Here is a 14211-nt window from a genome sequence, read left to right as displayed (position 1 = left end):
TATTTGGAATGCATACCAGCTATTGTGGAGTAATAATACCGGAGGAGAAATCAATTCCTTCCTTGGCCTTCTATGGAGAGTTCAACCTTGCCTGGGGTTGGGCCCTCTGCTTTTCAGCCTCAGATATATTTTTTGGCACATTAAGGGCTGATGTGAGTGGATTGTGTGTAAAGTGCTAAGTTAATTGGTGTTCAAAGTGAGCCCTGTCTGGGGTGCCCCCCTAAACGGCCCACTCTTCCCTGCCCCGATTCTGAACCAATTGAGAGATGAAATGAAGGGGTAAGGGGTCCCAAAGACCACCTTTATAGCTGATAAAGGCCAGGTTGAAGATATGGCTTGTATCTGTGGGCAAATAAGTTCCCTAATACGAAGACCAAATTGAACAGGGATGTGTGGTGGATCTGGGCACGCCACGGAGGTGCAGCGCACTCCAAAGAGGGGATCTCTCACTGCTCATGACCAGTTTCTCCTTCTAAACGCACCAACTGGGAAGGAAAGTGAGCGACGGGCAGAGAGAGCCGGGAGTTAGGCCAATGCTCCCCCTCACCTGGAAGGAATCCTGAGGGGCTTCCCACAGGCACCCCCAGCCTGGCCTGGCCAGCAACTACAGCTGACACACATCCTTGCCTTGTAGTCACTCTGGAAAACTCCTTTACGTGAAAGCTCTGCTCTGCCTGTGCTAGACCAGATTTACCGAATGGAAAGGGGAGACCCCTGGTCATTTCAGAGTGCTTTGGGAGGAAAAGGGGATACTGTAATAAAAGTTGGCTATACCTACAAAGTTAAACGTTCTGGCTTCTTTTACTGGGTTGAGTAGTATCCTCTCAAAACTCCTGTCTCAAAAGGAGCCTCAGAATGTGGCCTGATTTGGAAATAGGGTCTTTGCAGATATGATCAAGATAAGGTAAGAACATCCTGCATTAAGGTGGCCCCTAAAGCCAAGATGACCAGTGTCCTTAGAAGAGGGAAATGTGGACACAGAGACACAGACACAGGGAGACGGCCATGTGATGACGAAGGCAGAGACTGGAGTTACGCTGCCACAAGCCAAACAGCACCGAGGATGCCCGCGAACGGCTGACCTAGAGGAAGCCAGCAAGGATTCTTCCTTGGAGCTTTCAGATGGCAAGGCCAGCATGGAGGCCCTCAAAGCAGCAGGAGGTAGATTTTCTTTGGTGGAGAGAAGATGAAGGAATGGCAAGAATCAGGTGTCACTGGACCCATACAAGGTGATGGCGGGGGGGTGGGATGCCCTATGGCTTAACTTCTAGTGAAGCCCTGCATCGCCTAGATACTTGCAGCCCTCCCCAGTCTGTCAGTCACATCCCTGATGGGAGCGATTTGTCTGTGGAAATACCTAGCTTCCTCCTGGGTTGCTGTGAAGAGTGGCCACACAGGCCTCCGAAGGCTGTTCAGGACCCTTGAGGGCGCTTTCCCTGCGTCTCACACATAATAGGAGGGGTTTCCTTCCATCCTCCATCCAGCCCAGCATCCTGACTCTCTTCCCAAGCTTAGCCTTGGCAGGAGGGGAAACCTGGCTGAGACTTTTTGTTTTTGTTTTTGTAACTTTCTGTTCAGCTGTTTTTTGTTTTTGTTTTTTTAATTGGAGCATAATTGCTTTACAATGTTGTGTTAGTTTCTGCCGCAGAGCGAAGTGAATCAGCCAGACGCGTCCACACATCCCCTCCCTCTTGGACCTCCCTCCCATCCCCCATCCCACCCAACTAGGCCATCACATGGCACCGAGCTGAGCTCCCTGTGCTATACAGCAGGTTCCCGCTAGCTATCTATTTTACACATGGTAGTGTATTTATGTCAAACCTAATCTCCCAATTCATTAACCGCAACCATTGGAGGGCCGGGAAGGGGCGTAAGCGACTGCCCTTTATGGACCAGGCCGGTTTGGGGATCACTGAACAGTCGTTAAAGGATGCCCTCAGAACCTTCCAGATGCTACTGAGGGGCTGACAGCTCACCCAATGCCTTGGCCAGGTGCTGTCCTGTCACCCTTGACATCATGGGGGGCTGGGGACAGGGGACCTGAGCTACAGATCTTGCTATGTCATTACCAAGTTTAATTTTCAAGATCATGGAAGGTACTGCAAAGAGAAGCTTCCATTGCTAGAGACCTAAAACCCTTTCCTTACAGCTTGTGTGTTGTAGGTAGAATATGTGTCGAATTCCTGGTCTGAGGCCAAGCGGAGTGAATTCGTCAACAATGGGTGGAGACATAACTGGTCCACGCTGGCGGGCTGACGAGCTGCCTCTTGGAACCAGTCCCTGTGTGGAGGCGAGGCAGGGATTAGGAGACTGAATTTGACCTTGGACATTCAAATTCTCAGCCCTCAGCGCTGGCCTGATTCTCATCCCAGCTTTATCCTTTCTCCTCTGGGGAATCAATGCCTGCCTTTGGAGCCTGTTTTCCATCCTAAATTCTGACCACTGAGAGAGAGGATATTTATTAGGTTTTTTCCCCCCCAAATGGTCTGATTCTATTGCCGAAAAATTACCATGGCCATTCTCAAGCGGAATATATTTCCTCGGAGAGTTCTTGCCTCTTGGTTAAAGGGGGGAAAGATGTATTTTTGTACCTAATCCTGCTGTGAAAATTTTTCTGCATTCAATGTATTCATTCAGATAACACCTCTCAGGCTTCGCATTTCTCACTCCTAATCTTTTATTTATCTTTTCTGAGATTTATAACTTACATATGCATCTGTCTCTTTCTTTAAATTTACTGCATTGCCTCATTCTCCTTCCCATCATGCCTCTGCATCCAATCCTGCCTGCCCATTAGGAATCCTTGGTAAAGCCCACGCACTCAGCACACATTCTGCTGCCCTTTCCCTTCCTTTGCCCAGCGCATTCCATTTTTCTAGTTAAAACATCACCTTCTATTGATATATGAGGTTTGTTTTGTTTTGGTTTTTTGGCCACACCATGCGGCTTGCAGGATCTTAGTTCCCTAATCAGAGATCGAACCCGCACCCCCAGCAGTGAAAGCGTGGAGTCCTAACCGCTGGACAACCAGGGAATTCCCAAAATGTCACCTTCTAAAAGATCTTCCCTCTACTCAAAAATGATGTTCATTTTTTTAAAAAATTCACTACTTCTGGTATGTTTTGAAAACAGAGCAGATTCTAACCCTCATGAAATAAAAACCACCTTCTTTTCCTTCATCTCTAATCCAGGGCATTTATACTTGAAACAACAGATATACAAAATATGAATGATCTTTGCTGAGCCTTTTCTTAAAGTACTAGGAAAATCAGCAGTTTCACCATCATTTCTCTTATTGAATCTGCAATGTGTGTTTGTTCTTGTGTTTAAGACTCTTCTATTTTGCTAGAGAAAATAAGAGAAATGAATAAGGAGGATAGATGAAACCGTGCATAGAAGCAAGTAGCTTGTGATACCCGTTAGCCATAGATAAAGTAAAGCATTTGTGCGTTGAATGGAGTTAGAAGGGATGAAAGCAAATATACATGAGGAACTCAGTATTCAAGAGGTCTTAACTCAGCCACCCATTAGGGACAACTTTTCCGGTTCTACGTGTGCTTTGCCCCCGAGAAATGCAGGTAAATCCTGCAGCCGTTCAACAGGCTAATTGATGAGCTGCAGCTATTGGCCCAGTGAACTTGCTCCTGTGATTCTTCAAAGAGCAAGGTCACCTGCCGTCTGCTGAGCCTCCTGGTTCAACTATAGGCTGGTCCCATAACCACACCATCAGCAGGGAAGGCTGACGTGGCAGATAGAGAGGTTGTGTGAACACTGCATAGTCTAGGATTCAGGTGTGTGGTCCTTCCACCCCACCAGCATCTGATCCTGAGTCAGTCAACCAACCCCACACCTCTCCCCTTGTTTTTTGCTGCGTGTTTTGAGTTGATTTAATAAACTGTGTGGTTGGAGCATCTTGACTTGGTCTGTGAGCCTTTCTGTTCCATGACAGTCTGCCCAGCGGGGCTTTTGGAGGCTAGCACTGCATCAGTGACAGGATCCTTCATCAGGCTGAGGCAGCAGATGTCGCACTGATGTTCCCCAACTGTTCTGTGGACACCGGTCCAGAGTGTATCAATCAGTGTTCTCCAGAGAAACAGAATCAATAGGATGTGTATTTATATATCGTGATAGTTAATTTTATGTGTCACACTTGACTGGACGAATGGATGCCCAGACTAGCTGGTGAAACATTATTCTGGGTGTGTCTGTAAGGGGGTTTCTGGAAGAGATTAGCATTTGAATTGGTAGACTGAGTAAAGCAGATTGTAACCACCAGAGCAGGTGGGCATCATCCAATCCATTGAGGGTCCAAACAGACCAAAAATGCAGAAGAAGGGCAAATTTGCTCTCTGCTTGAGCTGGGACACCCATCTTCTCCTGGCCTTCAACATCAGCACTCCTGGTTCTCAGGCCTTTGGACTTGGACTGGAATTACACCACTGGCTTTGCTGGGCCTCCAGCTTGCAGATAGCAGGTCATGGGACTTAGCCTTCATAATCTCATGAGTCAATTCCTATAATAAAGCTCTTTCTATATATTCATAAACAGGAATATATTGGACGTACTGCCTGTTCACTTCCAGGCCAATGAAATAAAGCTAATATTGCAATAAATCATCACATTTATTGTTTGGTTTCCCGGTGCATATAAAAGGTATGTTTACACTCTACTGTATTAAGTGTGCAATAGCATTATGTCAAAAAAAAAATGTACGTACCTAATTAAAAAATACTTTATTGCTAAAAAATGCTAACCATCATGAGTCTTCAGCAAATCATAATTCTTTTGCTGATGGAAGGTCTTGCCTCAATGTTGTTTTTTCTTTTTAATTTTATGTTCTGTGAGTTTTTATTTTATTTTAAATTTATTTATTTATTTATTTTTGGCTGCGTTGGGTCTTTGTTGCTGAGTGTGGGCTTTTCTCTAGTTGCAGAGAGCAGGGGCTACTCTTCGTTGCAGTGCTCAGGCTTCTCATTGCGGTGGCTTCTCTTGTTGTGGAGCACGGGCTCTAGGCGCATGGGCTTCAGTAGTTACAGCATGTGGGCTCAGTAGTTGTGGCTCGTGGGCTCTAGAGCACAGGCTCAGTAGTTGTGGTGCGTGGGCTTCAGTAGTTGTGGCTCGCGGGCTCTAGAGTGCAGGCTCAGTAGTTGTGGTGCATGGGCTTAGCTGCTCCACGACATGTGGGATCTTCCCGGACCAGGTCTCGAACCCGTGTCCCCTGCATTGGCAGGTGGATTCTTAACCGCTGTGCCACCAGGGAAGTCCCTTGCCTTGATGTTGATGGCTGCTGACTGATCAGGGTGGTGTTTGCTGAGGGCTGGTGAGGGTATGGCAGTTTCTGAAAATAAGACAACCATGAAGTTTGCCACATTAATTAACTCCTCCTTTCAAGAATGATTTCTCTGTAGCATGTAATGCTGTTTGATAGTATTTTACCTACAGTAGAACTTCTTTCAAAACTGGAGTCAATCCTCTCAAACCCTGATGCTGCTTTACCAACTAAATGTATGTAATCCTTCTAAATCCTTAACAATCTTCACAGCACCTTCACCATGAGTAGTTTCCATCTCAGGAAACTACTTTCTTTGCTCATCTATAAGAAGCAACTCCTCACTTGTTAAAGTTTTATCATGAGATTATAGCAATTCAGTCACATCTTCAGGCTCCACTTCTAGTTTCCACCACACCTGCAGTTACTTCCTCTGCTGAAGTCTTAAACCCATCAAAGTCACCCATGAGGGTTGGGATCAACTTCTTCCACTCCCCTGTTAACCTCTTCCCATGAATCACAAATGTTTTTAATGGCATCTAGAATGGTGAATCCTTTCCAGAGGTTTCCAATTTACTTGGCCTAAATCCATCAGAGGAATCACTGTCTATGGCAGTTATAGCCTTACAAAGTGTATTTCTTGAATAATAAAACTTGAAAGTCAAAATGACTCCTTGATCCGTGGACTGCAGGTTGGAGGCTGTGTTAGCAGGCATGAAAACAACATTAACCTCATTGTACATCTCCATCAGCGCTCTTGGGTGACCAGGTGCGTTGACAATGAGTAGTAATATTTTTTTTCTGAACAGTAGGTCTCAACAGTGGGCTTAAAACATTCAGTAAACCATGTTGTAAATAGATGTGCTGTCACCCAGGCTTTGTTGTTCCATCTAGAGAGCACAGGCAGAGTAGATTGAGCATAATTCTTAAGGGCCTTAGGATTTGGGGAATGGTAAATGAGCATTGGCTTCAACTTAAAGGCACCAGCTGCACTAGCCCCCAGCAAGAGAGTCAGCCTGTCCTTTGAAGCTTTGAAGCCATGCGTTGACTTCTCCTCTCTAGCTACGAAAGTCCTAGGTGGCATCTTCTTCCAATATAAGGCTGTTTCATCTATACTGAAAATCTGTTGCTTAGTGTAGCCACCTTCATTAATGATCTTAGCTAGATCTTCTGGGTAATTTGCTGCAGCTTCTACATCAGCACTCGTTGCTTTACCTTGTGTTTTTGTGCTATGGAGACAGCTTCTTTCCTTATACCTCATGAACCAACTTCTGCTAACTTCAAACTTTTCTCCTGCAGCTTCCTCACCTCTCTCAGCCTTCATAGAATTGAAGAGAGTTAGGGTCTTGCTCTGGATTAGGCTTTGGCTTAAGCGAATGCTGTGGCTGGTTTGATCTTCTAACCAGATCACTAAAACTTTCTCCAGATCAGCAGTAAGGCTGCTCTGCTTTTTTATCATGTGTGTGTTCACTGGAGTAGCACTTTCAATTTCCTTCAAGAACTTTTCCGGGCTTCCCTGGTGGCGCAGCGGTTGAGAATCTGCCTGCCAATGCAGGGGACACGGGTTCAAGCCCTGGTCTGGGAAGATCCCACACGCCACGGAGCAACTAGGCCCGTGAGCCACAATTACTGAGCCTGCGCGTCTGGAGCCTGTGCTCTGCAACAAGAGAGACCGCGATAGTGAGAGGCCCGCGCACCGCGATGAAGAGTGGACCCCACTCGCCGCAACTAGAGAAAGCCCTCGCACAGAAACGAAGACCCAACACAGCCAAAAATAAATAGATAAATAAAATTTAAAAAAAGAACTTTTCCTTTGCCATCACAACTTGGCTAGCTGATATAAGAGGTCTAGCTATTGGCCCATCTCAGCTTTTGACATGCCTTCCTCACTATGCTTAATCATTTCTAACTTTTGGGTTTTTGTCTATTAGTCAAAGTGCAATTTTATTCAGGAAAAAACATAACAATGATCATACTTCCAACTTTTGATTGACTGTAGCAATCACGCATAGTGAGTCATGGCAAGTTTACACTATACCATTCATTCAGTTTATCAGCATGCCTCTCTAGCCCTGGTCTTATAAAAAAACTAATGATACTCTCATGTCCTTGGTTTATGGTTTTATACATTATTTCCCTTAAACTACCCTCTTGCTCCTTATTTTATTCTATTTTTTATTTTTTTTACAGTAGGTCCTTGTTGGTTATCTATTTTAAATATAGCAGTGTGTGCATGTCAATTCCAACCTCCCAATCTATCCCTCCCACAAACCCTTCCCTGCTGGTAACCATGAGTTCCTTCTCTAAGTCTGTGAGTCTGTTTCTGTTTTGTAAATAAGTTCATGTGTATCAGGTTTTTTTTTTAGGTTCCACATATAAGCAATATCATATGATATTGATCTTTCTCTGTCTGACTTACTTCACTTAGTATGATAATCCCCAGGTCCATCCATGTTGCTGCAAATGGCATTATTTCATTCTTTTTAATGTCTGAGTAATATTCCATTGTATATATTTACCACATCTTCTTTATTCATTCATCTGCCTATGGACATTTAGGTTGCTTCCATGTCTTGGCTCTTGTAAACAGTGCTTCAATGAACATTGGGGTGCATGTATCCTTTCGAACCATGTTTATCTCTGGATGTATGCCCAGGAGTGGGATTACTGGATCATATGGTAGCTCTATTTTCATGTTTTTAAGGAACCTCCATAATGTTCTCCATAGTGGTAGTACCAATTTACATTCCCACCAACACTGTAGGAGGGTTCCCTTTTCTCCACACCCTCTCCAGCATTTATTGTTTGTAGATTTTTTGGTGATGACCATTCTGACTGGTGTGAGGTGATATCTCTAACTTTTGATTTAAAGTGAGAGACAGATGACCCTTCCTGACACTTATAGGACGTTGTAGGGCTATTAATTGGCCCAATTTCAATATTTTTGTGTCTCAGGGAATATGCAGGCCTCAGGAGAGGGAAAGAGATGGGAGAAAGCCAATTGGTGAAGCATTCAGAACACACACACACACACACACACACACACACACACACACCATTTATCAAGTTTGCCATCTCATAGGGGCATGGTTTGCAGTGCCGCAATACAATTACAATAGTAATATCAAAGATCACTGATCACCATAACAAATATAAAATAATGAAAAAGTTTGAAATATTGTGAGAATCATCAAAATGTGACACAGAGACATGAAGTGAGCAAATGCCATTGGAAAAATGGCACCAATAGACTTACTTTTACGTAGGGCTGCCACACACCTTCAGTGTGTAAAAAAACACAATATGTATGAAGTGCAATAACGCAAAGCACAATAAAAAGAGTATGCCTGTATGTGTTATTGGTTCTGTTTCTCTGGAGAACCCTGACTAAGAGGTAGGTAGATAGATGTTTTAAGGAATCGGCTCACATAATTATGGAGGCTGACAAGTCCAAATATCTGCAGGGTGGGCCAGCAGGCTGGAGACTCAGGAAAGGCAGATATAACAGCTGAAGTCTGAGAGTCATCTGCTGGTAGAATTTTCTCTTACTCGAGGGAGGTCAGCCCCTGTTTGGTCTATCCAGGCCTTCAACTGATTGGGTAAGGCCCACCCACATTATAGAGGATCATCTACTTTTCTTTCAAAGTCCATGCATTTAAATGTAAATATCATCCAAACCCACCCTCATAGAAACATCTAGAAAAATATTTGACCAAATATCTGAGCACTGTGGTTCCGCTAAGTTGACACATAAAATCAACCATCATAGGAGGAGGGCTTGCAAATGTGCTGTAGCACCCAGTAAAAGGGTTCTGTGCTCAAATGAGTTTAGGAAAGACTGGGTTAAGCAAAATTATATTGGTTTTATTTTATGGAAGGACTTCTCAGCATCTTTAATGGGTAGGATAGAATAGGAAATGTTTCACAAACTCTGTCCCTGGAACCCTCTTTTACAGAGCATTCCTTGGGACAGGTGTTCCTCAGAACTCACTCCGGGGAATGTGGGTCTAAGGCCACTCAGGAAACCAGGCAAGAACTTTACGGGGTCTGGGTGAGAAAGGCCAGGTAGGTTTCCGGATGCGCTGTCCCAGCCGTGCTCTTTGTTGGAATGCACTCCCTCAGGCAAGAATAGCATGGATGCAGCCAGAAGGAATGGACCTCAACACTCCTGACTGCTGGGTCATCACAACTTGTGTCACACCCAGAAAACTATGTCTTTCCCTAAGGTCTCTCATAGAGGTAGCAGGGAAGATCGCAACATGCAATATTTGGGACATACTCATACTAAGAAATTATTCATTCTTTATCTGAAATTCAAATTTAACTGAGTGTCCTGTATTTTACCTGGCAATCCTTTTCCTTGCTGATACTCAGCTACACCAAACCCACTCACCTCAGGGCCTTTGCATGTGCTGTTCCCTGAGGCTGACCTGCTCCTCCCCTAGCACCCTCATTTCTTGTTACCCCCTTCCTTTAAGTCTTTATCCAAACACCACCTTCTCGGCAAAGACTTCTTTCTCTTGTCATTCTCTCTAAAGGGGTAACAGCCTCAGATCTTCCTATCCTGTTCCCTGTGTTCCTTTTCTCCTCAGCATTTATCACTGTCAAAGCTGCCCTGCAGTTTGCACCTTCATCTTGTGATTGTCTGTCTCCCTGACTAGGGCAAGGATTCCTTTTCTGCTCAGTTCCCTGCTGTATCCTCTGGGCCTAGAACAGCGCCTGGCACATACCAATGCTCAGTCAAAACTTGCTGAGTGAGGGACCTGCAGCCCAAACTAGATGACAGGGACGAGTGAAAGGTTCACATTTACACTTTCGTGCTTGTGTCTTTGCCACAGTGATTTGTTACCAAAGCACCTCTTGACTTCCTTGGTCTCCTTCCATATTATCAAAGTGCCTCAGGGTTTTGTTATCTGCTTGTGGCTTTTTCTCCTACACTTTCTCCTGGGTGTCCTACCTTACCTGTACTCACCAAACCATTGCCAGGTCTCCGCCTTCGTCTGCGCTGTCAGGGCAGCCTGACAGTAGGGAAATAAGCTGTAGGTTCTAATGCCAAGTGTGGCCCTGGATCAGATATCCAGCCTACAGACCTTCCCAGGATCTGTCACCCGGGCACCTGGCCACGACCTTGCTTCTTCTAGACTCCTTCTCAGCCTATCTTCACATCTCTGGCTTTCCCTCTCCCTCCCCTCTGCCCCTCCATTCCTCTGGAATCTCTACTCTTTGGTGTTTACTTCTTTGGGGCTAGTTCAGCCACATTGTCATGCTCTGTGACCTGAACACGGACCCTAAGTTCACCGGCCATTAGTGAGCCAAGTGAGCTTGCAGAGACCTCCTCACTTCTCTGACCCTCACTAGATGCTGCGGCTGTGATTTCACAGGGCAGGGGCGGGGGTCGGGAGAATAACCCCCTTCCCCGTGGTCATGATGCTCCCATGGGGCAGTGTGGCGGGCACGCCGTGCGAGCAGCAAAGGCCATCACAACACAGGGATGCGCATTCCTGAGTCGCCTGCTGTCGGATTGTCTCTGCAAAGAACCAGCTTCACACAAATACCGTGGAGGGAACAGGGTACTTGTTTTGAGAATTTGGAGTCAGGGAGGTGGCCCTGGAGGTGTTCAGACACCAAGGCAGGTTTGGGGATGGCTCCCACCTGCTCTGTTATTTTTTTTATTGTAAAATACACATAACATAAAATTTACCATTTTAACTATTTTTAGGTGTACAATTCAGTGGCATTAAGTACATACATTCATAAAGTTGAGCTCCCATCTCCAGGACTTTTTCATCTTCCTGAAGAGGAACTCTACCCACTAGCTGTCCACTCCCACATCCCCTGACCCCTGGCAGCCACCATTCTACTCTCTGCGTCTATGAATTTGCCTCTCCTAGGTACCTCGTGTAAGTGGAATCATACACTATTTGTCCTTTTGTGTCTGGCTTATTTCACTCATTATGTCTTCATGGTTCATCCATGCTATAGCATGTGTCAGGATTTCATTCTTTTTTTAAGGCCAAGTAATATTCCATTGTATGGTTGTACCACTTTTTTAATGCATTCATCTGTCAGTGGACATTTGGGTTGCTTCCACCTCTTGCCTATTGTGAATGATGTTCTGGACATTGATGTACAAGTATCCATTTGAGTCCCTGCTTTCAACTCTTCGGGGTAGTATATACCTAGGAGTGGAGTTGCTGGATCATGTGGTTTCTCTGTTTAATTTTTTTAGGAATTACCATACTGTTTTCCACAGTGGACACACCATTTTACATTTCCTCCTAGAATGCACAGAGGTTCCAATTCCTCCACATCCTCACCAATACTTATGCTCTGTTCTCTTGATATATTTTCTGCTCCTAATGGGTGAGAAGTGTGCTCTGTTATTTTTAATGCTTTGTGGCTTCTTCTGCTTCCCTGTAGTTTCTGCTTCCTCATAATTTTAGTCTGTGTTTGAACACTTGAGGGCCCTGGTCCAAGTTTTACAACAGCGATTCCCACCCCCACCTGGCCCATTTCCTCTGAGACAGAGAGAATCTGATTGGCTGAACACACCTTGCTGTGCCAAGCCATACATCACAGGTTACTGGCCAATAAATGGGTTGACAGTCCTTGGGTCAGTGGACCACCAACTAAGACCAGGAAGAGGGGGGTCACTGTGACCACATACATGGCTTTCTGTGGAGGACCTCACCAGGTTATCTTCCCTTAGGAGGGGCCATGGGAGTGAGTCACAATCAACATGTCCACCATACGAGGAGAAAGATGCTGGGGGTTAAGGTGCATCTCACCTAAGGTGTGAAATGGAGGAAACTGGCCCTCTGCACATGTCATCTCTTGTCTAGAAGCTTCTCTCTCTCCCTTTACCCTCTGGGGTCTTCAGTAAGCACACCCAGGTCATTCTCACCTTCATCGGCTCTCAACCATGGTGCTGCATTTTAATAGAACATTCTTGAGAATAAAAATCCCTTTAATGTCCAAAGAAATGGAACCATTCTAGTGGAAAGACTGGTCCACAGGTTGCTAGCCATCCTGTCTAGTGACTACTCCTTCATTGAATAAGGCTGAGAAGAAAATTTGTTCAAATCATCATTCTCTCCAGTCTTGAACCACTGGCCAATGCTGAGGATGGATTTGTAACTTGTTGTTTTAACTGTAAGATGCTGTTTTTTCACATTTTATGAGAAAGCTTGTGGAAAACCTGTCTGTGTTGAGAGCTAGCCACTGGGTAGTTCTGTTTTCCCTGAGTTTATGGACACGAACTTTTGTGATTGTCTAGGTTTTCCTTTGAGTGTTGGGAAGCTTAAAGCAAACTGGTTTTCTACTGCTACGGGCTGAACTGTGGTGCCCCCTGCCCCCATTGTCCCGTCAAATTCACGTGTTGAATCCCTAACTCCCAGGACCTCAGAATGTGACTGTATTTGGAGACAAATCCTTTAGAAAGGTAAAGAAGCTAAAATGAGGTCATTAGGTTGGGTCCTAATCCCATACGACTGGTGTCCTTATAATGAGAGAAAATTTGGATACGGATGCACAGAGGAAAGACCATGTAAAGATACAAGATACGAGGAGAAGATGGCCATCTAGAAGCTAAGGAAAGAGGCCTCAGATGGGACCAACCCTGTCAACACATTGATCTTGGACTTCTAACCTCCAGGACTGTCAGAAAATAAATTTCTGTTGTTTAAACCACCCAGTCAGTGTACTTCGTTATGACAACCCTTGCAGACTAATATATCTACCCAAAACCATCGTTTAGATATCTATGTTTGCTTTTGGTTTTTTCCCTCTGTGCTTAGTTTCTTTTTTCTTTTCTTTTTTTTTTTTGCATCTTTATTGGAGTATAATTGCTTTACAATGGTGTGTTAGTTTCTGCTTTATAACAAAGTGAATCAGTTATACATATATCCCCATATCTCTTCCCTCTTGCATCTCTCTCCCTCCCACCCTCCCTATCCCACCCCTCTAGGTGGTCACAAAGCACTGAGCTGATCTCCCTGTGCTATGCGACTGCTTCCCACTAGCTATCTATTTTACATTTGGTAGTGTATATATGTCCATGCCACTCTCTTACTTTGTCCCAGCTTACCCTTCCCCCTCCCCATATCCTCAAGTCCATTCTCTAGTAGGTCTACGTCTGTATTCCCGTCTTGCCCTTAGGTTCTTTGTGACCTTTTTTTTTTTTCTTAGATTCCATATATATGTGTTAGCATACGGTATTTGTTTTTCTCTTTCTGACTTACTTCACTCTGTATGAAAGACTCTAGGTCCATCCACCTCACTACAAATAACTCAATTTTGTTTCTTTTTATGGCTGAGTAATATTCCATTGTATATATGTGCCACATCTTTATCCATTCATCTGTTGATGGACACTTAGGTTGCTTCCATGTCCTGGCTATTGTAAATAGAGCTGCAATGAACATTTTGGTACATGACTCTTTTTGAATTATGGTTTTCTCAGGGTATATGCCCAGTAGTGGGATTGCTGGGTTGTATGGTAGTTCTATTTTTAGTTTTTTAAGGAACGTCCATACTGTTCTCCATAGTGGTGGTATCAATTTACATTCCCACCAACAGTGCAAGAGGGTTCCCTTTTCTCCACACCCTCTCCAGCATTTATTGTTTGTAGATTTTTTGATGATGGCCATTCTGACTGGTGTGAGATGATATCTCATTGTAGTTTTGATTTGCATTTCTCTAATGATTAATGATGTTGAGCATTCTTTCATGTGCTTGTTGGCAATCTGTATATCTTCTTTGGAGAAATGTCTGTTTAGGTCTTCTGCCCATTTTTGGATTGGGTTGTTTGTTTTTTTCATATTGAGCTGCATGAGCTGCTTGTATGTTTTGGAGATTAATCCTTTGTCAGTTGCTTCATTTGCAAATATTTTCTCCCATTCTGAGGGTTGTCTTTTAGTCTTGTTTATGGTTTCCTTTGCTGT

Source organism: Balaenoptera physalus (assembly GCF_965194825.1).
Source record: "Balaenoptera physalus genome assembly, chromosome: 4".
NCBI lineage: Eukaryota > Metazoa > Chordata > Mammalia > Artiodactyla > Balaenopteridae > Balaenoptera > Balaenoptera physalus.
The sequence above is the reverse complement of the archived record's forward strand: the minus strand, read 5'-3'. Positions refer to the sequence as shown.